The following is a 27,158-nucleotide window of genomic DNA, read 5'->3' as shown; positions in this document are numbered from 1 at the left end:
AACAGTCATGTGTGTCACCTAGCAAACTGGCAGAGAACCTTACTCCGTGTGAGATGGGCTTTACGCCATGGTGTAGCAGCTGACTGGCAATGTGTCGGTCACAGGTTTGGGTCACAAACTGGGCACTTATTTCTCATTTAACATTTGTGACATCTTAAAGGTTCTGGAACTTATTTATTTACTGAAAACTGGAGTTTACTAGAACTTGTGATGTGTGTATAAACAGGGACGTTCTAGCCGAGTATAGCCGTGTTTTTTCTTTCGTGTGTACTTAATGGTTCAAATGGCTCTGAGCACTATGGGACTTAACTTCTGAGGTCATCAGTCCCCTATAACTTAGAACTACTTAAACCTAACTAACCTAAGGACATCAAACAACAACCAGTCATCACGAGGCAGAGAAAATCCCTGACCCTGCCGGGAATCGAACCCGGGAACCCGGGTGCGGGAAGCGAGAACGCTACCGGACGACCGTGACAGTATTCACCCAGCAATAGAACTTCATTGTTGTATTTACGTAAAACGTATTATAATTGCTGTGAACTGTTAATTGTCAGTTGGTACAATGAACACAAAACACCTTCGAATATTAATGAACACACTACTGACAAATCTGAGATTACAATAATTTGTTTATTTAGAAAGTGCGTTTTTACATATGTGTTGTGTTTTTATTCAGATAGTCGCAAAGCAATATTAACTGGATGAGATTCTGGGCTGTGGTCACGCCATAAAAGACAATCAAAGTGGCTTTAGTTCAGCAAGATTGTAAAAATAGGTTTCACCTTCTGAAGAGCCAAAATTATTGACTATCTGGCTGTTGCATGAAATCGTCAAGAATCAGACTTCGGTAAAAAAAAAAAAAAAAAAAAAAATCCATTATAAAGATACTTGAAACTTCAGAGGCTACCCCAGCATTTCCAGACACCTGTGGTAGTTTTCCCCTTGTAGTCCGTCCGTAAAGCCATAAAAGAACTAACACCGAACTCATAACAATGATTATTGTCAGATTGTAGCAAATCTTCTCGAGGGAGTCCTGTGATGCATCATTTTCTGCTGGATTCATTGTGCTGTGCGCATGCTGACAGACAAAACGGATGATAACCAAACGTGTTCCGCAGCAAGCTCTAGAATCTGAAAAAGGAGAACAAATTTACCTATTAAATACATCAGGTATTTCCATAACATTTATAACTATGGAATGTTGTGATAAATTTGTTTTAAATTTACATACCGATGCTGGATTGTTGTTCTGAAATAAAGTAAGAAAGTGAAATGGGCTAGTATAATGAGCTAGTTAAACAACGGCGGACTTGTTAGTAACATTGTAGCTTGAATCAAAAAATTCTACAAGTGTAATAACAATTATAAATGTTGCGTCAAGATAAGTGCAGTATAAAAAACTTTATTCTGAAATATTTTTCCGTATAATGTACAAGCAGTTGGATAATGCGATATTTTAAGACAGATCGCGAAGTAAAATTTTTTCACGGCACTGCAACCTTTATAACTGCTCCTTGGCACCAACAGCGTAAGTACAACAACTGCTGTAGAAAACAGTGATCAAATGACAATACGGAGAAATGTATTTACGAACAGCATTAGGTCCGAAGTCAACTGAAAAGATTTAAAATAAATGCATTCAAGGCCCATACTGTGCAGCAGTTGTCGGAATTTGCGCATGTCCCTTCTGCGATCAAGTTTTTAAAACGTATGAGAAACAAGCGTTGCAGACTGCAATAATTTAATCAGAAAACTTAATTAACAAGTTCGAAATCGACAAAGGGGAAAATCTACAAGAAAGGCTCGAAACAACTTAGTGGGAATACTTCATAACTTCATGAACTAGAAAGAACGGAAATTCAATTAGGAATGGAAAACAGAGCAGTTATTACGAATCTCAATCGAAGGAACAGCACCATCATAGCATGTTCGGAAGATTTTAAGAACAATGCTTTGCCCTTTCTTGTATCTTGATACAGTTTTTTGAAAAATGTTTCTGAGATCTGAATATCAGAGACCTATTGAAGCTATGCCCTAAAATGTATGTTATGCAGTGATGAAACTTGTTGTTCAAGGTTACCATACTGATGTCAGGGAAATATAACAACTTTTATAAATAATATTGACATTGATATTTTGATTCGTTAAGCAACTTGTCATTAAAGAAAATATATACTGTGAGGGCAATGTCAGAATTCCCAGACTATTGAATAGGGGTCGACAAGAGGTTCTCGAACTTACACCACACATAGCTCGAACAGCCCGTTTTTGAGCCAAAAATACCCTTTTTGAATCAGAAGAATTACCCCAAAAAATAGTACCATATGACATAAGCGTATGGAAATATGCGAAGTAGACTACTTTTCGTGTTGAAATGTCACTTATTTCAGATACTGTTCTAATGGTAAATAAAGCGGCATTTAGTTTCTGAACAAGATCCTGAACATGGGCTTTCCAGAACAGCTTACTATCTATCCGTACGCCTAGGAACTTGAACTGTTCCGTCTCGCTTATAACATGCCCATTCTGTCTGATTAAAATATCAGTTCTTGTTGAATTGTGAGTTAGAAACGGTAAAAACTGAGTTTTACTGTGATTTAGCATCAAATTATTTTCCACGAGCCACGAACTTATTTCATGAACTACATTATTTGAAAAAAAATTTCAATATTACACACAAGATCCTTCACTACCAAGTTGGTGTCATCAGCAAACAGAAATACTTTTGAATCACCTGTAATACTAGAAGGCATATCATTTATATAAATAAGAAACAGCAGTGGCCCCAGCACCGATCCTTGGGGAACGCCCCATTTAACAGTGCCCCATTGGGACTGAACATCATTACCACTCTCAATATTGCTGAGAATTACCTTCTGATTTCTGTTCTTAAAGTAAGAGGCGAACCAATTGTAAGCTACTCCCCTTATTCCATAATGGTCCAACTTCTGCAGTAATATTTTGTGGTCAACACAGTCAAAAGCCTTCGTTAAATCAAAGAAAACACCTAACGTTCGCAACCTTTTATTTAATCCGTCCAAAACCTCATAGAGAAAAGAGACTATAGCATTTTCAGTTGTTAAGCCATTTCTAAAACCAAACTGTACATTTGACAGCAAATTATGTGAATTTAAATGCTCCAGTAACCTTGTATATACAACCCTCTCGATAACTTTAGCAAACACCGATGGCATAGAAATAGGTCTATAATTATCAACATTATCCCTGTCTCCCTTTTTATAAAGTGGCTTCACTACCGAGTACTTTAATCGGTCAGGAAACCGACCACTCCTAAAGGAAAAGTTACAGATATGGCTAAGTACTGGGCTAACATACATAGAACAATACTTCAGTATTCTGCTAGATACCTCATCATATCCATGAGAGTTCTTGGTCTTTAGTGATTTAATTATTAACTCAATCTCCCTCTTGTCAGTATCATGGAGGAGCATTTCAGGTAACAGTCTCGGAACACTTTTTTCTACGAGCGCTATATGATTCCCTTTTGGGACTAGGTTTCTATTTAGTTGACCTGCTATATTCAGAAAGTGATTATTAAATACTGTACATATATGCGACTTATCAGTAACACGGATATTCCCACTACGCACTGATTCTATATCCTCGACCTGTATCTGCAGACCAGCCACTTCCTTTACGACTGACCATATGGTTTTAATTTTATCCTGAGACTTAGTTATTCTATCTGCATACCAAATACTTTTTGCCTTCCTAATAACTTTTTTAAGCACCTTAGAATACTGTTTGTAATGGGCTACTGCATTTAGATTGTGACTGTTTCTAACGTTTTGATATAATTGCCACTTTGTTCTAGAAGATATTCTTATACCTTTAGTCAGCCACCCAGGCTGCCTGTTTGTGCCAGTACGCTGTTTTGAACGTTCTAACGGAAAGCAACTTTCAAAGAGCACGAGAAAAGTCTTGAGGAAAGCATTATATTTATCGTCTACTGTATCAGCACTATAAACATCTTGCCACTCTTGTTCCTTGATAAGGTTTACAAAAGTCTCTACAGCAACTGGATCAGCTTTCCTAAAAAGTTGGTAACTATATTTAACCTGTGTTGCAGCACCAAAATCTTTTAGAATTAAAATTTGTGCATCATGATCTGAAAGGCCATTCACCATTTTGCTAACAGAATGCCCTTCTAGTAATGACGAATGAACAAAAATGTTGACTATGGTTGTTCTACTGTTCCCTTGCACTCTCGTTGGAAAGAATACGGTTTGCATAAGATTATATGAATTAAGGAGGTCTACCAGCATCCTTTTCCCTGCACAATCACTTATACAATTTATATTGAAGTCACCACATATAACTAACTTTTTGTATTTCCTATAAAGTGAACCAAGAACCTCCTCTAGCTTTAGCAAAAATGTTGTGAAATCGGAGTCTGGGGATCTATAAATAACAACAGTAAGAAGTTTAGCTCCACTAAATTTAACCACACCTGCACAACATTCAAACACCTTTTCACTGCAGTACTTTGAAACATCAATTGACTCAAATGGGACACCGTTTTTCACATACATGGCTACTCCCCCACACCGCAAAGAGCTCCTAGAAAAGCTGCCAGCCAACCTGTATCCTGGTAAAGGAAGCCTCTGAATTATCTCCTTATTTAAGAAGTGTTCAGATATACCAATAATTTCATAGTCAACATCTATAAGTAGTTCACTAACTTTATCTCTGATGCCTTGTATGTTTTGATGAAATATACTAATTCCCTCACTAATCGGATACCTAAGCTTTGTCGAAAGTGGTTTCTTTGTTAGAGAGACTTCCCTTAAGCAGGAATACCTGTCAGCTGACTTCAATCTAAAAAAGGTACAGCTCTAACACCCAGAACTACCGGAATTTTCCCATGAGAGATCCCACCACCCCCACCTATGCTGTCACCTATAAGCTTTGCCAACCTCCTCTTTCCATACCTTTTGAGGTGCAGGCCATGTCTAGTGAAACCCGTCCTGCTGATAGACTCCACCGACACCACTGAAATGTGACTCATGCCTTCTGTCATTAGCGCACCCCCAAGTCTCATGTTATTACGCCTGACGGCTGTATTAAGATGAGGCCGATCGTGACGCTGAAACAGTTCCACGAAATGCACATTCGTGTTGCCAGTCTGAGTGGCTATCTTTTCCAGGTCACCATCTATGTTATACTCCCCATCCCTATCAATACTATTACCAGCCCCACCCACAATCACTACCTGATCCTCTTTTGTAAAATCCCTACATAACCCCCCTATGTTAAAAGTCACCTGAGCCAATCCTGCATTAGGCTTCACAATGCTGGTGACCTGGTACTTGTGAACTGCGCAAATGACTCAAATTCGAGTCACAGTCCGTAGCACTGTATTAATATGTCACGATTACTCTTGCAATGTATGCCACAGCGTACACTATATCCCCCCCCCCCCCTAGAAGTTCTGTTACACAGATTAGACTGTCAGGCATTTGTTTCTTCCACCTGTCATAAACATCTGATTAATATCTCATGGAATGACATTTAGTACTGTGAGACAGTTCAGTGGCATCCTTAGTATAAATGTTTATGTATGGTGAGTGCATTGTTTTTAGATCTCAGCTTTTCTACTGGAACAAGCTATGGTGGACCTCCGTAGCTGAGCCGTCAGTCTGTTACCAACATAGATAGGATCATACGTAACATCTTCACACATATTCGATTAGCTATATAAATTTTTGATTAATAACACCCAGTACGTTGTATTCGATAGACAACATCGAACAGGAATAAAAGGAACGTCGAGTGTGTCCCAAGGATGTGTAATAGAACCACTTACGTTGTCAGTGTACACAGGTGATTTATCGAATTCGTTTAGTAGCGCTATTGGTGTGTCCGCCCACCACGCTGATGTCAAAAGAGAGTATTGTCATTAAACGTTTTTAAGGGAATGTCGAAACACTTAGCCAAACTTTCTCTTATTTGGTGAATGTCAGCTCTCTATAAATGCAAGATAATGCATACAACAAATAGAAGGAACTCGCTAGTATCCAATCACAGAATTGTGCAAACGCCAAGAGAATTTCACAGCGTTTAAATATTTCGGCGTAACGGCAAGAAGCAGTGTGAAAGAGGACGAACGCGTGAAAGCAGTATTATGAAAAGCGAATGGATGGCTTAGATTTGATAAGCGGATTCTGGAAAAGTGTAGTGTATATCTAAAAGAAATCGCATACAGCAGAACCGGTGTTGATGGAGAACTGTGCGATGATTGTGGCGCCTCCATCCAATAACTCGCGTAGTGGTAATGAGAAGAGGGCAAGAGAGATTAGGGAACATACAGAGGAATAGTCGGTTATTTTTGGTCAAATGTTTGAGCGAATTCAAGACTCTCTAGAAACTACACAAAGGATATTTGTCCGAATTTTTGAAGCCAAACGATGAGTAGGTTGTGGACGAAAGAGGTATCAAATTCAGCAGAATGAGGTCTAGTTTCGCAAACAGAGATTTAACTTCTTGAAAGAAATAAGAGTAATTAGAAAAAATCCCCCCCCTCCCCATGAACCATGGATCTTCCCGTTGGTGGAGAGGCTTACGTGTCTCAGTGATACAGATAACCGTACCGTAGATGCAACCACAACGGAGGGGTATCTGTTGAGAGACCAGACAAACGTGTGGTTCCTGAAGAGGGGCAGCAGCCTTTTCAGTAGTTGCAAGAGCAACGGTTTGGATCATTGACTGATCTGGCCTTGTAACACTAACCAAAACGGACTTGCTGTGCTGGTACTGCGAACGACCGAAAGCAAGGAGAAACTAAAGCCGTAATTCTTCCGGAGGGCGTGCAGCTTTACTATATGGTTGAATGATGATGGCGTCCTCTCGGGTAAAATATTACGAAGGTAAAATAGTCCCCAATTCGCATATCCGGGCGAGGACTATTCAAGAGGACGTCGTTATCAGGAGAAAGAAAACTGGCGTTCTACGGATCAGAGCGTAGAATGTCAGATCCCTTAATCGGGCAGGTAGGTTAGAAAATTTAAAAGTGGAAAAGGATAGGTTAAAGTTAGATATAGTGGGAATTAGTGAAGTTTGATGGCAGGAGGAACAAGATTTTTGGCCAGGTGAATACCGGGTTATAAATACAAAATCAAATACGGATAATGCAGGAGTAGGTTTAATAATGAATAAAAAATAAGCTACTACAAACAGCATAGTGAACGCATTATTTTGGCCAAGGTAGACACCAAGCCCACGTCTACTACAGTAGTAAAAGTTTATATGCCAACTAGCTCTGCAGATGACGAAGAAATTGATGAAATGTATGATGAGATAAAAGAAATTATTCAGATAGGGAAGGGAGACGAAAATTTTATAGTCATGGGTGACTGGAATTCGATAGTAGGAAAAGGGAGAGAAGGAAACGTAGTAGGTGAATATGGATTGGGGGTAAGAAATGAAAGAGGAAGCCGCCTGGTAGAATTTTGCACAGAGCATAATTTAATCATAGCTAACCCTTGGTTCAGGATCATGAAAGAAGGTTGTAAACCAGGAAGAAGCCTGGAGATACTAGAAGGTATCAGACAGATTGTATAATGGTAAGACAGAGATTTAGGGACCAGGTTTTAAATTGTAAGACATTTCCAAGGGCAGATGTGGACTCTGGCCACAATCTGTTGGTTATGAATTGTAGATTAAAACCGAAGAAACTGCCAAAAGGTCGGAATTTAAGGAGATGGGACCTGGATAAACTGCCTAAACCAGAGGTTGTACTGAGTTTCAGGGAGGGCGTAAGGGACCAATTGACAGGAATGGGGGAAAGAAATACAGTAGAAGAAGAAGGGTAGCTTTAAGGGATGAAGTAGTGAAGGCAGCAGAGGATCAAGTAGGTAAAGGACGAGGGCTAGTAGAAATCCTTGGGTAACAGAAGAAATATTGAATTCAATTGATGAAAGGATAAAATATAAAAATGCAGTAAATGAAGCAGGCAAAAAGGAAAACAAACGTCTCAAAAATGAGATCGACAGGCAGTGCAGAATGATTAAACAGGGATGGCTAGAGGACAAATGTAAGGATGTAGAGACTTATCTCACGAGGGGTAAGATAGATACTGCCTACAGGAAAATGAAAAAGATCTTTGGAGAAAAAGAACCCTAATTGTGCAGCGACCGTAAACCATAAAATTACCAAACAAGCAGCAACCAATCGAGTGTAGACAACATTTTTGCGATTGGTTGCTGCTTATTTGGTAATTGTATGAATATCAAGAGCTCAGATGGAAACTCAGTTCTAAGCAAAGAAGGGAAAACAGAAAGGTGGAAGGAGTATATAGAGGGTCTATATAAGGGCGATGTACTGGAGGACAATATTATGGAAATGGAAGAGAATGTAGATGAAGATGAAATGGAAAATATGATACTGCGTGAAGAGTTTGACAGAGCATTGAAAGACCTGAGTCGAAACAAGGCCCCGGGAGTAGACAACATTCCATTAGAACTACTGACAGCCTTGGGAGAGCCGGTCCTGACAAAACTCTACCATCTTGTGAGTAAGTTGTACGAGACAGGCGAAATACCCTCAGATTTCAAGAAGTATATAATAATTCCAATCCCAAAGAAAGCAGGTGTTGACAGATGTGAAAATTACCGAACTATCAGTTTAATAATACTAACACGAATTCTTTACAGACGAATGGAAAAACTGGTAGAAGCCCACCTTGGGGAAGATCAATTTGGATTCCGTAGAAATGTTGGAACACGTGAGGCAATACTGACCCTACGACTTATCTTAGAAGCTAGATTAACGAAAGGCAAACCTACATTTCTAACGTTTGTAGACTTAGAGAAAGCTTTTGACAATGTTGACTGGAATACTCTCTTTCAAATTCTGAAGGTGGCAGGGGTAAAATACAGGGAGCGAAAGGCTATTTACAATTAGTAGAGAAACCAGATGGCAGTCATAAGAGTCGAGGGGCGTGAAAGAGAAGCAGTGGTTGGGAAGGGAGTGAGACAGGATTGTAGCCTATCCCCGATGTTATTCAATCTGTATATTGAGCAAGCAGTAAAGGAAACAAAAGAAAAGTTCGGAGTAGGTATTAAAATCCATGGAGAAGAAATAAAAAATTTGATTTTCGCCGATGGCATTGTAATTATGTCGGAGACTTCAAAGGACTTGGAGGAGCAGTTGAACCGAATGGACAGTGTCTTGAAAGGAGGATATATGATGAACATCAACAAAAGCAAAACGAGGATAATGGAATGTAGTCGAATTAAGTCGGGTGATGCGGAGGGAATTAGATTAGGAAATGAGACACTTAAAGTAGTAAAGGAGTTTTGCCATTTGGGGAGCAAAATAACTGATGATGGTCGAAGTAGAGAAGATATAAAATGTAGACTAGCAATGGCAAGGAAAGCGTTTCTGAAGATGAGAAATTTGTTAACATCGAGTATAGATTTAAGTGTCAGGAAGTCGTTTCTGAATGTATTTGTGTGGAGTGTAGCCATGTATGGAAGTGAAACATGGACGATGAATAGTTTGGACAAGAAGAGAATAGAAGCTTTCGAAATGTGGTGCTACAGAAGAATGCTCAAGATTAGGTGGGTAGATCACATAACTAATGAGGAGGTACTGAGTAGAATTGGGGAGGAGAGGATTTTGTGGCATAACTTCACTAGAAGAAGGGATCGGTTGGTAGGACATGTTCTGAGGTATCAAGGGATCTCCAATTTAGTACTGGTGGGCCGATTGGAGGGTAAAAATCGTAGAGGGAGACCAAGAGATGAATACACTAAGCAGGTTCAGAAGGCTGTAGGTTGCAGTAAGTACTAGGAGATGAAGAAGCTTGCACAAGATAGAGTAGCATGGAGAGCTGCATCAAACCAGTCTCAGGGCTGAAGACGACGACAACAACAACAACAACAACAACAACAAGAAAAAATTAATTTGTGGTTTAAGGAAAAACGCTTGTCCGTATTTTCATACCAAACTACGAATGGTAAATAGACAAACGGAGTACTCAATTAACCACCATAATTCCTAAAAACATTTTATTGCTTCAAAATTATCATGGCAATAAAGAAAAATTTAACTACTGATTTGAGGGAAAACTGCACGATGGATTTTTGTCCCAAATTTTACAGTCCAAACAAAGAGTGGAAAATGGACAAATGCGGTTTCGAACTGACCAGCGTAAACTGAAACATTTCAGTAACTGCTGCTTCTAGTTATGAAAATGAAGTTTCCAAAAATTTTTCTCTTGAAGACCTAGTTATTTTCAATATATTGTGTTTTATGATCTCTGAACAAAGATTGAAAATAAAAAGAAATAGAAAAAAAGATCATGTACTGCAAATGAAGTGTCAATGGAGAATTTATCTTAGACTTAGAATTTTGAAGCGTACCAGAGGATACTTGCGTTGTGGATTATGTAGACCGTGCAGTCGGCTGTTATGTGGTCTCGACATATTTCTGTCATCTATGCCCAAAGGTCACACCAATATTCAAGAAGGACACTAGGAGTAATCCACTAAATTACATGTCCTTATCATTAACGTCGATATGCAGCAGGATTGCGTTCGAACCTCGAAGAGGACCGTCTGTTGACATACAGTCAGCAGGTATCTAGAAAACATCATTCTTGTGAAATACAACTATCTCTTTACACACATGAAGTGTTGAGCCGCTACCGAGGAGGGATTTCAAATTGATTCCCTACTTTTAAACTTTCAGAACGATTTTGACACCGTTCCCCACAAGCAGCTTGTAATCAGTATGACTACGAAATCTTTCACGACTGAGTCCTAGCATAAAAAGTTCTCGGTTTACCTGCCGCGTCAAATTTGGATAAAATCCGAAGCTTTCGATGACTACCTCCGTTATCTAATAACTTGGTTAAGTATTTTGCCAACCGATATGTAGGAGACCCAATAGCACTAACAATAGGTTTCAACTGGACCCCATCCTTATGGACCTTGGGTAGACCATATAACCTGGGTGGCCTTGGTGCTCTTGATCGTAGATTCTTGACTAGTTCTTCTGGGAGGCCAGAGTTCTTCAGTAGCTCCCCTGGTAGATAGTAGCTGGTAGATACCACGTACCGTATTCTTAAACGGGATCCCACAGCAGCACAGCAGCAGGTAGATAACTGATAAAGAAAGAGCGCAGAGGGAGACTTCTTACATTCCTCGCAGTTCGCCTGTTGCGATGGATAGCGCTGCAAGCAACTCTGGATAAAGTGCGCAAACAAAATCTATGGACATAGAGGCCGCCACCTCTGTACGCGCCGTTTTCACCGTGACGTCATTCAGCCAATGAGAAGCCGTCCACTGCTTAAAAAAGCGGAAGCATCACCGGATTTTATCCAAACTTGAAGCGGCAGTAGAGATGGGCAAACTGAAACACTTAACCGTTTCGAAACAAATGAAACAGTACAATGTAATGTTTCGATACGCTGTTTCGAAACAGTGAAACAGTTTGTGTTTTGTAATCTAATAAACCTACACATTTTATCATCTTGAACGTCTACTGTATAAGTATGTCCATATAAACACAAATGAGGTGCGAGAGCGCTAATCATATCGCAGAAAGTATGAAACTATCACTTGGGCGTATTGGCAGTTTCGTATTTCCTGCAGCAAATGCACTGCTTTCGTGTCGTGTGACTTTCATACTTTTCAATTGGCTGAGGACAGCCATAGCTGAAGACAGAAGAACCACCACGAACGGAACTGGAGGTGGGAGCAAACCGCAGAAACTACGGATATTCAACTGGGATTCCCACATTCCGTTAGTATGGGTAATATACCCATCCTGATAATTTCCATGCACACAAAGGGAATCATTGTGGATAATAGGTATACAACAGAAAAAAATTTTGTCTTTCAAGGTGTTTCGAACCGTTACTATAAATTCACCATGCTCCCCAGCACGTCCCGTTCACCATTACACTATAAGTGATATGTCAGACAGATTTATTGCAATTATACCTACATCAAATTTATGTATATGTCTAATAACTGTCACTCTACGTCTTTTTTTTTATTCAAAATGTAGTAGGCTTACTTGCGTTTCTTAATATGATTACTGTACATGAACAGAGAAGCGTTTGTTATAAAAAAAGTGTAATTTATTTGAATGATTTTCACATATTTATTATTTTGAATGTGAATAGTATGCGTTGTTTTATTGTTTGGTTAGTGTTTATAAAGCAGATGTTACGCCATTTCGGAATAGGACAGTTAGCTAGAAACGAAGATTTATTTTCGGATATCTTAAGCTTCATGCTATTGCCTGTCAAAAAGATTTCGACACTCTTTGAAAGTGTTTCATGAAGTGGTATGTTGTGTTTCAGTACCTGTGCCGAGCCCGAATCTCGTCCGACACAGAGCGGAATGAAACATCACTGTTTCGATACAATTAGTCCGTTCCAAGCACAGGTGGACTGAAACAGCCTTATTTTGAAACAACGATACAGTTTCTGTGTCTCGCTCGAGATCGAATCCGAGACAGGGGCGGAATGAAACACCACTGTTTCGAAACAGTGAACCACAGCCGTTCCGAAACACTGAAACAGTTGCATGTATCGATACACTGTATCGAAACATAGAAACAGTGGCCAAGTCTACGCGGCAGGTAAACCGAGAACTTTTTATGCAGCTTGTAATCAAATTGCGAGCTTATGGAATACAGCCTCAGTTAAGAGAATGGATTCGTGATTTCCTGTCACAGACGTCACAGTTCATAGTAATTGACGGAAAGTCGTCGAATAAAACAGATGTGATATCTGGCGTTCAGCGTAGTGTTATAGGCTGTCTGCTATTCCTTACGTATGTAAACGATTTAGGAGATAATCTGAACAGCCGTCTTAGGTTGTTTGCGGATGATGCTGTAGTTTATCGTCTAGTAAAGTCATCAGAAGATCAACACCAATGGTAAAGCGATTTAGAGAAGATATCTATATTGTGTTAATATTGGCAATCGACCATAAATAATAAAAAGCATGAGGTCATCTACATGAGTGCTAATGGGAATCCGCTAAGATTCGGCTGCATAATAACTCAATTAAATCTAAATGCCGTAAATTCAACTAAATATCTAGTAATTACAGTTACGAACAACTTATATGAGAAAGAACACCCTAAAATGCTGTGGGGGAAGGGGAAACAAAGACTGCGATTTATTGGTAGAGCACTTAGAAGATGCGACACATATAGTAAAGAGACTACCTACACTACTCTCGTACATCTTCTTGGAGTACTGCTGCGCGGTGTGGGGTCCTTACTAGATAGGCTTAATGGAGCACATCGAGAAAGTTGTAAGAAGAGGAGAACGTTTTATGTTATCGAGAAATAGGGGAGAGAGTTTCACTGACATGATACAGCATTTGGGGTGGACATCATGAAAACAAAGACGTTTCTCGTTGCGGCGTATATTCTCACGAAATTTCATTCAATAACTTTCTCCTCCGAATACAAAAATATTTTGTTGCCGTCTACCTACATAGGGAGAAAGGATCATCATAATAAAATAAGGGAAATCAGAGCCCACACAGAAGTAAATAGGCGTTCGTTTTTTCCGCGCTGTGTTCGAGAGTGGAAAATAGAGAATTATTATGAAGGTGGTTCAATGAACCCTCTTCCAGACACTTAAGTGTGATTTGCAGAGTATCCATATAGACGCAGACGTAGTATCCATATATACACAGATATATATCTAGAGTAAGGTGTACAAAATTTTGAACAATGATTAGCCACAAAAGTTTTTCAATAGTGAATCCTTCAATGTAGTGCAAGTAGTGTTGTGTCTCTTACAAATGCTGTTGACAGCAGTTGTCTTGCTCACTCAGTTTTTGAAATTAAAAAAAATTAATAGAAAAATAGAATTAAATTGTAACCATAAATCAGAGAGCAGTTTCAACTGAAATGCGGTTCCCACTTAGTGCTCTTTGTACGTCATTTACGTACCAGCATTCCAGCTGCGGCGGTACTTCGTTTCTAATTTTAAATATTTAAATACTTTATTTTGCATAACAATGTCAATACAATTTCTACTCCATTGTTAGAGCTGAAATTTTCAAGCAACCACGGAAAATATTTGCCAGGTTGATATTGTTCACAATACTCAAGGCTGCGGTGTGGCTACAGCGTATTTTTCCGATCTGTGGCAGTAGATGTAAAAAACCTTCAACAGTTTTAGATCCTGGAAAATGTTCCACTAGAGAACCATAAAAATACAAGAAAAAGGGAGAACTGTGGCGAAGGAAGTAGTGTATATATTCCCACTGCCGACGACAACATTGTTCGTGTTCACTAACTTCTACCAATAGAAAAAGATTGTGTTGTTGTTGTTGTGGTCTTCAGTCCAGAGACTGGTTTGATGCAGGTCTCCATGCTACTCTATTCTGTGCAAGCTTCTTCATCTCCAAGTAACTACTGCAACCTACATGTATTGGTCTCCGTCTACGACTTTTACCCTCCACGCTGTCCTCTAAAACTAAATTGGTGATCCCTTGATGCCTCAGAACATGTCCTACCAACTGATCCCTTCTTCTAGCCAAGTTGTGCCAGAAATGCCTCTTCTCCCCAACTCTACTCAGTACCTCCTCATTAGTTATATGATCTACCCACCTAATCTTGAGCATTCTTCTGTAGCACCACATTTCGAAAGCTTCTATTCTCTTCTTGTCTAAACTATTTATCGTCCATGTTCCACTTGCATACATGGCTAGACTCCATACAAATACTTTCAGAGAAGACTTCCTGACACTTAAATCTATACTCGATGTTAACAAATATCTCTTCTTCATAAACGCTTTTCTTGCCATTGCCAGTCAACATTTTATATCCTCTCTACTTCGGCAATCAACAGTTATTTTACTTCCAAAATAGCGAAACACATTTACTACTTTACGTGTCTCATTTCCTAATCTAAATCCGTCTGCATCACCTGATTTAATTTGACTACATTCCATTATCTTCGTTTTGCTTTTGTTGATGACCATCTTATATCCTCTTTTCAAGACACTGTCCTTTCCGTCCAACTGCTCTTCCAGGTGCTTTGCTGTCTCCGACAGAATTACAATGTCATCGGCAAACCTCTCCATGGATTTTAATTCCTACTCCAAATTTTTCTTTTGTTGCCTTTACTGCTTGCTCAATATACAGTTTGAATAACATCGGGGATAGGCTACAACCATGTCTCACTCTCTTCCCAACCACTGCTTCCCTTTCATACCCCTCGTCTCTCATAACTGTCATCTGGTTTCTGTATAAATTGTAAACAGCCTTTCGCTCCCTGTGTTTTACCCCTGTCACCTCCAGAGCCTTTCGCTCCCTGTGTTTTACCCCTGTCACTTCCAGAATTTGTAAGCGAGTATTCCAGACAACACTGTCAAAAGCTTTCTCTAAGTCTACAAATGCTAGAAACATAGGTTTGTCTTTACTGTATAGATATTCTAAGATAATTCGTAGGGTCAGTATTGCCTCACGTGTTAGTACGTTTCTACAGAATCCAAACTGATCTTCCCCGAGGTCGGCTTCTACCACTTTTTCCATTCGTCTGTAAAGAATTCGTGTTAGTATTTTGCAGCCGTGACTTATTAAAAGGACGGTTCAGTAATTTTCACACCTGTCCACACCTGATTTCTTTGGGATTGAAATTATTATGTTCTTCTTTAAGTCTGTGGGTATTTCAGCTGTCTCATACCTCTTGTTCACCAGATGGTAAAGTTTTGTCAGCGCTGGCTTTCCTAAGGCTATAAGTAGTTCTAATGGAATGTTGTCTACTCACGGATCCTTGTTTCGACTTAGGTCTTTCAGTGCTCTGTGAAATTTTTCACGCAGTATCATATCTCCCATAATACTGCCCTCAAGTACATCGCCCTTGTATAGACCCTCTATATAGTCCTTCCACCTTTCTGCTTTCCCTTCTTTGCTCAGAACTGGTTTTCCATCTAAACTCTTGATACTCACACAAGTGGCTCTCTTTTCTCCAAAGGTCTCTTTAATTTTCCTGTAGGCAGTATCTATCTTACCCCTAGTGAGATAAGTCCCTACATCCTTACATTTGTCCTCTAGCCATCCCTGCTTAGCCATTTTGCACTTCCTGTCGATCTTATTTTTGAGACGTTTGTACTCCTTTTTGTCTGCTTCATTTAGTTCATTTTTATATTTTATGCTTTCATCAATTAAATGCAATATCTCTTCTGTTACCCAAGTATTTCTACAAGCCCTCGCCTTTTTACCTTTTCGATCCTGTGATGCCTTCACTATTTCATCTTTCAAAGCTACCCAGTCTCCTACTGTATTTCTTTTCCCCGTTCTTGTCAATCGTTCACTCATGCTCTCTCTGAAACTCTCTACATCCTCTGGTTTAGTCCGTTTATCCAGGTCCCATTTCCTTAAATTCCTACCTTTTTGAAAGTTTTTTCAGTGTTAATCTACAGTTCATAACCAATGTGGTCAATGTCCAAATCTGCCCTGGAAATGTCTTGCAGTTTAAAACCTGGTTCCTAAATCTTTGTCTTACCATTATATAATATATCTGAAACCTTCCACCAGTGTGTCCAGTCCGCTTCCACGTATACAGCCTTCTTTCATGATTCTTAAACCAAGCGTTAGATTTCTTCAATTCCTTACACCCATTCCATATTCACCAACTCCTTTTCCTCCTCTTCCTTTTCCTACTATCGAATTCCAGTCACCCATGACTATAAAATTTTCGTCTCCCTTCCCTGTCTGAATAATTTCTTTTATCTTATCATACATTTCTTCAATCCCTTCGTCATCTGCGGAGCTAGTTGGCATATAAAACTGTACTACAGTGGTAGGCGTGGGCTTCGTGGATATCTTGGCTACAATAATGCGTTCACTATGCTGTTCGCAGTAGCTTACCCGCGCTCCAATTTTTTATTCATTATTAAACCTACTCCTGCATTACCTCTATTTGATTTTGTATTTATAATCTTGTATTCACCTGACCAGAGGTCTTGTTCCTTCTGCCATCGAACTTCACTAATTCCCACTATACCTAACTTTAATCTATCCTTTTCCCTTTTTAAATTTTCTAACCTACCTGCCCTTCTACGTTACCTGACATTCCACGCTACGATCCGTAGAATGACGGTTTTCTTTCTCCTGATAACGACGTCCTCCTGTGTAGTCCTCGCCCAGAGATCTGAATGGGAACTATTTTACGTCCGGAATATTTTACCCAAGAGGACGCCATCATGATTTAACCATACAGTAAAGCTTCATGCCCTCGGGAAAAATATCGGCTTTAGTTTCCCTTGCTTTCAGCCGTTTGCAGTAACAGCACAGGAAGGCCGTTTTGGTCGACGTTGCAAGGCCAGATCAGTCAATCATCCTAACTGTTGCCCCTGCAACTACTGACAAGGCTGCTGCTTCAGGAACCACAAGTTTGTCTGGACTCTCAACAGGTACGTCTCCTTTGTGGTTGCACCTACGGTACTCCTATCTGTATCGCTGAGGCACGCAAGCCTCCCCACCAACGGCAAGATCCATAAAAGTGAACAAAATTGGAAGCATCGATCAGATAGAATTTAGAGTCAGTAGTTTAATTTCATTCAGGGGCTCCTTACGTCACAAACGTTGAACATTGCACCTGCTATGATTAATGATTTGCGTTGCACAGGTAACTTTATAGGCAAAATATTTGCCCACTTCACTGTACATAGCGGTAGATCTCAACTGGTAAAATATATCACGACTTGACTGTCCGTAACAATTGTATCTCAAGGCCATTCAACAGCGGACTACACGGTTTAAAATTCTAAGTTCCTCTCATTTTCTGTGCATGATTTCAAGAATCATTCATTGTGTGACAAAAGTTTCTCTAATCAAATTTGTTTCATGCTTCTAAACAAAATATTTCACAGAACATTTGACGTTTTTTTTAACTTCTTTTCCACTCGGTCAATATGCGAATGGCATACAACATAAAATCACTAAAGTAGTATAGCAGCAGGAGTTCTGGGACAGAGTAGGTCGCCAATGACGTCACCGGGTTTCCCAACCCCTCCACATCTATGACAAAGGCAAATCTCCCTGTGCATTACGGAGTTGGTGGGCAATTCAGGTTTTAGTGGGGCCTTTCCCCCAGTGGTATGACATCACTATGGAAGTAGGCTTGTTGTCCTCAGCATAAAAAGACTTAAAATAAAAAATCCAAGATGGTGCATTGTAATGCTGGCTGACCTGAAATACTGTGACAGATTCTATGAGGACAGGATCCAAGATGGCAATACAATATGGCTGAATTGGAGTACTGGAACATGCTCTGTGACATCAGAATCGAAAATGACGATCCATTATGGCTGATCTAGAATACTGCCACTGGCCATACGATATCAGAATCCAAGACCTAGAATACTAGGATTATGATGTCAGATTACCACCTGAGACAAAGGATGTTTCTTCCCTCTGCTGGTCCAGGCCTGCCTCTTAGACAAAGATTAGCAATCTGCTAAACTACTTGAAATGTATATAAAGATGGGATCTGTTCTTTCGGACATGTACGAAAGAACGGATACCATTGGTGATCTTGCAGCTCTCGATGAATGAAATTACAATGAAATCCAGACCTTTAGCTGCTTACAAGTGTTGATAAATATCAACGGAGACAGTTGGAAATGTGGGCCTGACTGGAACTCGAACCCGGGATCTCCTGCTTACATGGCAGACACTCTATCCGTCTGAGACACCGAGGACACAGAGGATAGTGCAACTGCAGCACGCTCCATGTGAGACCCACATTCCCAACCTACTGTCAACACACTACATTTGTAGTGCCCCTGTCCACTATACTCATTATTCGCAGCAGTCTATCTACAAATTACTATAAGAGTTCGAGCAATGTCAGTGCTTCCAGTCGGGGCACACATTTTCAACTGACCATGTTGATATTTATCAACGCCTGTAAGCAGCTGGCATATGGTTTCTTACTAAATTTCTGCATTTTTTTCCCCTTACTCTAAGTTTTGATCTTTCCACTTTATATCTTGAACACCACACCTGGAGTGAAAGGCCATCATTCAGAGGTGTATGATTACTTATATAATTCCTGCATACTGCTTCTCCTGAGTCCAATTCCTTCGACTCGCCCCCATGGTGTGGCGCCACAATCCACCAGTGACAGCTCCATGCATACTGTTAATTCAGTTCCTTTAGTCAAGGTGGGGGAGAGAGGCTCTGATCTGCCATCAGCAGTATGATGTTTGCGATTGTCCTACAGCTGCAGCCCATTGTTCTTAGTTTAAGTCCACATGTGCTATGTCTAAAACTGTTACTGAAAATATGACAGTGAAAATTGCATCTTTATTTAAACCAACACAGCTGAGATTCCTCATTTTCTTGATTACCAGATTCTTTGAGAAGTCTATAGTAGCATGCTAAAATAACATGTGACCTGCACATATGTCCTGCTTTCAAACAAAAAAATTAGGGGATGCACATTCATCCTCCTGGCTGTGGAGACTTGTGCAGTGGCTCAAAGATGGACAAAAAAAATATAAGCTTCATGTATTATGCCTGTAAAATTCACCACAAAAAAATTATATGGAATGGATGGTGGCTGTTTCGCCAGTATTAACATAGGCAGCCACCACAGTGGCATTTTTATGAACATAGCAGTGAGATATTTCAGGATGAAAAACCTCAGCTGTGGTCACAGACTGCAGCGCTAACTAACAGCAATTGCCAGCTACACAGCAGAGACCCATCTACTGACTGAATGTCAGACAAAGATGTCCAGTGACAGACAACAGAACCCTTTCCACTTGCAAGCATTTCCAGCTATATGGCACTCTCCACTCACCATTCACACAGGGCCTTGGCACCCACAAGCTGCCTTAATCTGGTGGAAGGAGTGTGAATGCTATTCCTTCAAACTGCAGGCAGAAGTATAATGGCAAATCATGTGGCTATATCATGTATCAGTAGCACAGTAGAGGCCTGCTGAATGTGGGGGCAGAAACTAATGGCAACATGCACCAAGGACAAAAGCGCAGTATAGTCGAAGTGCTAGTGTATCCCACTGCAGCCAGCTGGCTGCTGATAGCTCAAGAAGCGTAACCATCTGCACATCCAGCCTACTTTAAAACACAGGTCTCCCAGTGCACAGCTGTGTTATTGTGTCTTACTTTCGACACATAACACGAGACATCTCCAGGGGATTTGTAAATAGACACAGCCAACATATGTAATGCATAGCAATGATTTTTCATGTCAATTTTACGATGACACAACGAATATCGTACCGAAATCAATTAAATGTCCACCGAAAGAAACGTAAAAACGTACTAGAGGTGTCGTCTAATGTTTTTAAAACGTTTATTGTACCGACAACACTGAATTTTGCCTTGCAAATAGCGAATGTAGTACGAAGTCAATGAAACTGGTACCAACAAAAGTGTAATGTCACTCTCCAATTGTAGTCTTCAGCTTTTAAGATGAATATTGCAGAAACAACACTGATCTTTGCGTTGAAAATAACGAATAAGACACCTAAATCCATGTAATTGGTACCCAACTTTAAAGACCGCATGCTGTTTGCTAGGAATTCTTCAATTGAATCATAAATCCAAAATAATATTCCGATTTTGCTCATGTGGTGACATCTCAAAATTGTATTTAACACCAACCAGAAGACATGAACACTAAATTAATATTCCAATACATGCCAACAACATAAGTGAAGAATTGTATAAAGGTATGTCCACTATAGATTGACTCTTGCCATAGTGATTCATATTGCAGGGTACAAGTTGCACAGATTCAGGACACTGAATGCTGTAAGTTACTTGATAGAGAACACCTAATGTACAGAGGCACTGAATATTCTTCAATTTCTCCATTTGTAAGTGGAATACGAGAAGAGATGACTAGCATTGATATAAGAGGTACTCTGAATTTCATTCTTTGAAGGCTTTCAGGGTGTACATAGGCACCTTTCTAAGGTTTGAGGTGTAGCAGAAGCAGCATGAAAGTCTTTGACACCACACACATCACTTTTCATTAAACACCACAAACTGCACACCTCATACTACACCACACCACAACACACACCACACACAAATACCATAACACACCACAAACCACACCACACATGATAGTACACCACATCACACACAGTACACACACAACTCACCACTCACCAAACACCACAGCCACCATAGACAGCACACCACAGGCCACATCACATACCACATGACACACCACAGGTGGGAAACCATACACACTGACACACCACTACACCCCACCACCACAGACACAGACACACACACACACACAGACACACACACACACACACACACACACACACACACACACACACACACATCATACACCCAACACACCTAATACAGCACACAAAACACCCACACCATGCACTACATGACTGCATGATTCTGTGGTCTGAGACAGTGCGAGATTTATGATGACATTTCCTTCTGTACCCCTAACACCTTGTAAGTATGTGTGGTTCACATATTTCAACTTTAATTCCACTCTGTTCAGTATATACAATTCCAGTCATATATGATTGTGATTCCTCATATCACATGGTTTAAGGCATACATCAGATGGTTATTTACATAGCACCATCCATCTACCAGAAGAGCTGTTGTCATCTTACATATTGATGTATACGTAAGAGTCCTTAAACCATGAATATATATTTTCTTCATACTAAAATAATAAGAAAGTAAGTGCAGGTCGCAGAAGAACAAAAATGCGAGGCAGACTACATTTTAATTCTTTGGGATTCTGCCTATTGTATGCCATGGTTTGGTCCATGGTAACAGGCAGCCCATGATCATAGTCCCGTCCATTGACACTTCGAAGACCTGTGCTAAATTTTGTCACCTGTACTGAATGAATGGCACGGAAAGTATATATGGAGTGCATTTCATGAGAAAGACTTTTTTTATAGATACTGTATGTCAGAACAGCGATGTATCAATTACAGCAATGGATGCACCTCACATTAAACTATATGAATCTATAACAGTTGTCAGTCCTAAAGCATCAAGTGTACTGTCATCTGAACAGCACATAATTGTGAAAGCCATAAATGTGCTAAGTCTCTTTGCTGAAGCAACAACTGAACTATAAAGTCTCTTTGATATTGCACATTTAAGAACTACACTCCTGGAAATGGAAAAAAGAACACATTGACACCGGTGTGTCAGACCCACCATACTTGCTCCGGACACTGCGAGAGGGCTGTACAAGCAATGATCACACGCACGGCACAGCGGACACACCAGGAACCGCGGTGTTGGCCGTCGAATGGCGCTAGCTGCGCAGCATTTGTGCACCGCCGCCGTCAGTGTCAGCCAGTTTGCCGTGGCATACGGAGCTCCATCGCAGTCTTTAACACTGGTAGCATGCCGCGACAGCGTGGACGTGAACCGTATGTGCAGTTGACGGACTTTGAGCGAGGGCGTATAGTGGGCATGCGGGAGGCCGGGTGGACGTACCGCCGAATTGCTCAACACGTGGGGCGTGAGGTCTCCACAGTACATCGGTGTTGTCGCCAGTGGTCGGCGGAAGGTGCACGTGCCCGTCGACCTGGGACCGGACCGCAGCGACGCACGGATGCACGCCAAGACCGTAGGATCCTACGAAGTGCCGTAGGGGACCGCACCGCCACTTCCCAGCAAATTAGGGACACTGTTGCTCCTGGGGTATCGGCGAGGACCATTCGCAACCGTCTCCATGAAGCTGGGCTACGGTCCCGCACACCGTTAGGCCGTCTTCCGCTCACGCCCCAACATCGTGCAGCCCGCCTCCAGTGGTGTTGCGACAGGCGTGAATGGAGGGACGAATGGAGACGTGTCGTCTTCAGCGATGAGAGTCGCTTCTGCCTTGGTGCCAATGATGGTCGTATGCGTGTTTGGCGCCGTGCAGGTGAGCGCCACAATCAGGACTGCATACGACCGAGGCACACAGGGCCAACACCCGGCATCATGGTGTGGGGAGCGATCTCCTACACTGGCCGTACACCACTGGTGATCGTCGAGGGGACACTGAATAGTGCACTGTACATCCAAACCGTCATCGAACCCATCGTTCTACCATTCCTAGACCGGCAAGGGAACTTGCTGTTCCAACAGGACAATGCACGTCCGCATGTATCCCGTGCCACCCAACGTGCTCTAGAAGGTGTAAGTCAACTACCCTGGCCAGCAAGATCTCCGGATCTGTCCCCCATTGAGCATGTTTGGGACTGGATGAAGCGTCGTCTCACGCGGTCTGCACGTCCAGCATGAACGCTGGTCCAACTGAGGCGCCAGGTGGAAATGGCATGGCAAGCCGTTCCACAGGACTACATCCAGCATCTCTACGATCGTCTCCATGGGAGAATAGCAGCCTGCATTGCTGCGAAAGGTGGATATACACTGTACTAGTGCCGACATTGTGCATGCTCTGTTGCCTGTGTCTATGTGCCTGTGGTTCTGTCAGTGTGATCATGTGATGTATCTGACCCCAGGAATGTGTCAATAAAGTTTCCCCTTCCTGGGACAATGAATTCACGGTTTTCTTATTTCAATTTCCAGGAGTGTATTAATGACTTGCCATTCTATATTCATGAAGAGGCAAATTTAGTTCTCTTTGCTGATGATACAAGTATAGTAATCACACCTGACAAACAAGAATTAACTGATGAAATTGTCAATACTGTCTTTCAGAAAATTACTAGGTGGTCCCTTGTAAACGGACTCTCACTGAATTTTGATAAGACACATTACATACAGTTCCGTACAGTGAATGGTATGATGCCATTAATAAATATATACCTTAATCAAAAGCATATAGCTAAGGTAGAATATTCCAAATTTTTAGGAGTGTCCATTGATGAGAGATTAAATTGGAAGAAACGCATTTATGATCTGCTGAAACGTTTAAGTTCAGCTACTTATGCAATAAGGGTCATTGCAAATTTTGGTGATAAACATCTTAGTAAATTAGCTTACTACGCCTATTTTCACTCATTGCTTTCATATGGCATCATATTTTGGGGTAATTCATCACTGAGGAATAAAGTATTTATTGCACAAAAGCGTGTAATCAGAATAATAGCTGGAGTCCACCCAAGATCATCGTGCAGACATTTATTTAAGGAGCTAGGGATATTCACAGTAGCTTCTCAGTATATATACTCTCTTATGAAATTTGTTATTAACAACCAAACCCAATTCAAAAGTAATAGCAGTGTGCATAACTACAATACTAGGAGAAAGAATGATCTTCACTATTCAAGATTAAATCTAACATTGGCACAGAAAGGGGTGCATTATTCTGCCACTAAAGTCTTTGGTCACTTACCAAATAGTATCAAAAGTCTGACAGATAGCCAACAAGTATTGAAGAAGAAATTAAAAGAATTTCTGAATGACAACTCCTTCTACTCCATAGGGGAATTTTTAGAAATAAATTAAGAAAAAAACAAAAAAAATCAAAAAACTATAAAAAAAACCACAAAAAATAAAAAAAATGTTATATTAACTTAAGTATGTTGTTAAATTAACTTAATTATGTCATGTATGGGAAAATTTGACTCGTTCCACATCATTACGAAATATCGTATTCATGATCCATGGAACTAGCATTAATCTAATCTAATCTATGCCTAGGGCAGCAGGTGGAAGAAACATCTTTCGTCGCAGCTGGTAATCTGATGTCATAGACCCTATATTAGAGAACTTGGATTCTGACATCATAGATCCATATTTCACATCAGCCATCTTGGATTGTCATCTTGGATTCTGTCGTCATAGAGCCCATTACAGAATTCCAGATCAACCATCTTGTATTGCCATCGTCGATTCTGACGTCATACAGCTTGTCGCAGTATTTCAGATCAGCCAACATGACAATGCGCCACCTTCGGTTTTTAATTTGCCGCCAGTTTATACTTAGGACAACATCACTACTTCCACAGTGACATCATAGGAGTAGGAGAAAACCACCGCCAAAATTTTAATTTTTCGCCCCTTTTTGAACTTCCCACGATTTTGTCAGAGGTATGGATGGAGAAGGGGTGGGGAAATCCGATGACGATATCTATAATGTCATCGGTGACATAGTCTGTCCCCGATCTCCCACTGCTATACTGCTCACTAATAATAGTCTAATAACCCATCACTTTAGCGAAATGGAGACAAACTCAGTGAGTGGCGGCGAAGTTCCACATACACTATGTGATTAAAAGTATCCGGGCACCCCCAAAAACATACGTTTTTCATATTAGGCTCAGTGTGGTGCCACCTACTACCAGGTACTACATATTAGCGACTTCAGTAGTCATTAGACATTGTAAGAGAGCAGAATGGGGCGCTCCGCGGAATTCACGGACTTCGAACATGGTCAGGTGATTGGGTGTCTCTTGTGGCATATGTCTGTATGCGAGATTTCCACACTCCTAAACATCCCTAGGTCCACTGTTTCATATGTGATAGTGAAGTGGAAACGTGAAGGGACACGTACAACACAAGAGCATACAGGCAGACCTTGTCTGTTGACTGACAGAGAGCACCAACAGTTGAAGAGGAAGTAATGTGTAATAGGCAGACATCTAACCAGACAATCACACAGGAATTCCAAACTGTATCAGGATCCACTGAAAGTACTATGACAGTTAGGCGGGAGGTGAGAAAACTTGGATTTCATGGTCGAGCGGCTGCTCATAAGCCACACATTATACCGGTAAATGCCAAACGACGCCTCGGTTAGTGCAAGGAGCGTGAACATTGGACGACTGAGCAATGGAAAAGTGTTGTGTGGAGTGAGAAATCACGGTATACAATGTGACTATCCGAGGGCAGGGTATGGATATGGCGAATGCCCGGTGAACGTCATCTGCCCGCGTGTGTAGTGTTTACAGTAAAATTCAGAGGCGGTGGTTTTATGATGTGGTCGTGTTTTTCATTGAGGGGGCTTGCACCTCTTGTTGTTTTGCGTGTCACTATCACAGCACAGACCCACATTGATGTTGCAAGCACCTTCTTGCTTCAGACTGTTGAAAAGCAATTTGGGGATGGCGATTGCATCTTTCAACACGATCGAGCAGCTATTCATAATGCACGGCTACACAACAATAACATCCCTTTAATGGACTGGCCTGGACAGAGTCCTGACCTGAATCCTATAGAACAACTCTGGGATGTTTTGGAACACCTACTTCGTGCCAGGCCTCACCGACCGACACCGATACCTCTCCTCAGTGGAGCACTTCGTGAAGAATGGGCTGCCATTCCCCAAGAAACCTTCCAGCACCTAATTGAACGTATGCCAGCGAGAGTTGAAGCCGTCATCAAGGCTAAGGGTGGGCCAACACCATACTGAATTGCAGCATTACCGATGGAGAGCGCCACGAACTTGTAAGTCATTTTCAGCCAGGTGTCCGGATACTTTTCATCACATAGTGTATTTCCGCTTTCGGCTGCTGCGACGTCAGGCGTCGCATCAAACATATCACATTGTGATAGCCGTTTGACCTCTGTTGTTGCTGTGTGTGTTTGATGTTTACGGTCGCTAAACAGCGTGGTTATCAGCGCCCATCTGTTGTTGCTGATTTGATCTGTCGTTCGTTATAGTTGAAACTTTCGCTCTCTACTTTGTTTTCGTCCACGGACTTGAGTCATTCGTAGTCTTCACGCGCTATGATGCTTGCAGCAGTGTCCAGTCTAGTTTATGTTAGGCAATTTAGTTAGTTTAACGAGCATGACAGAAAAAAAGTAGAATGAGTGGCCAGCGCCCTTTGCGTCTCTGAGTAGCAACTATGTGGGTGTGCTCACAACAGCCGCCTCTTTATTTCCGCCCACACAGCAGTGGGCCATGATTTGATTCCACAAGTGCCCTGGAACTGAACGCGTGCACATAGCCAGTAGGTGTAAGTAGTTAACAAAAAGACATGTTAAGTGTCCCATCTGTTTTTCGAAGGAACTTCCGTATCAATGAAGTGGTGGTATACTACGGTTTCTGGATTTATTTTCAGCCTGTGACCACGATGTATTTCAATAAAACTTCCGATTAGTATATATGTACTGCTCATATTGAACAATAAAATGTGATAGAGTGTGTAGATTGACCATTATTTAAGTATCCATATGACGTACTGTAAATTAATTTTTCTTTTTTTGACAACTGATT

General features: G+C 40.9%; 1 long non-coding RNA gene across 1 annotated transcript in view; it reads right to left on the bottom strand.

The window, feature by feature from the left end:
* Nucleotides 1-902: 902 nt before the first annotated feature.
* Nucleotides 903-27,158, bottom strand: part of LOC126185147 (uncharacterized) — a 94,036-nt gene continuing 67,780 nt past the window's right edge. Inside the window, exon 3 of the long non-coding RNA XR_007536960.1 lies at nucleotides 903-1,134. This is a non-coding gene — a long non-coding RNA (uncharacterized LOC126185147). The remainder of the gene's footprint in view (nucleotides 1,135-27,158) is intronic.

Source organism: Schistocerca cancellata, chromosome 4 (assembly GCF_023864275.1).
Source record: "Schistocerca cancellata isolate TAMUIC-IGC-003103 chromosome 4, iqSchCanc2.1, whole genome shotgun sequence".
Classification (NCBI taxonomy): Eukaryota; Metazoa; Arthropoda; class Insecta; order Orthoptera; family Acrididae; genus Schistocerca; species Schistocerca cancellata.
The sequence above is the reverse complement of the archived record's forward strand: the minus strand, read 5'-3'. Positions and strand labels throughout refer to the sequence as shown.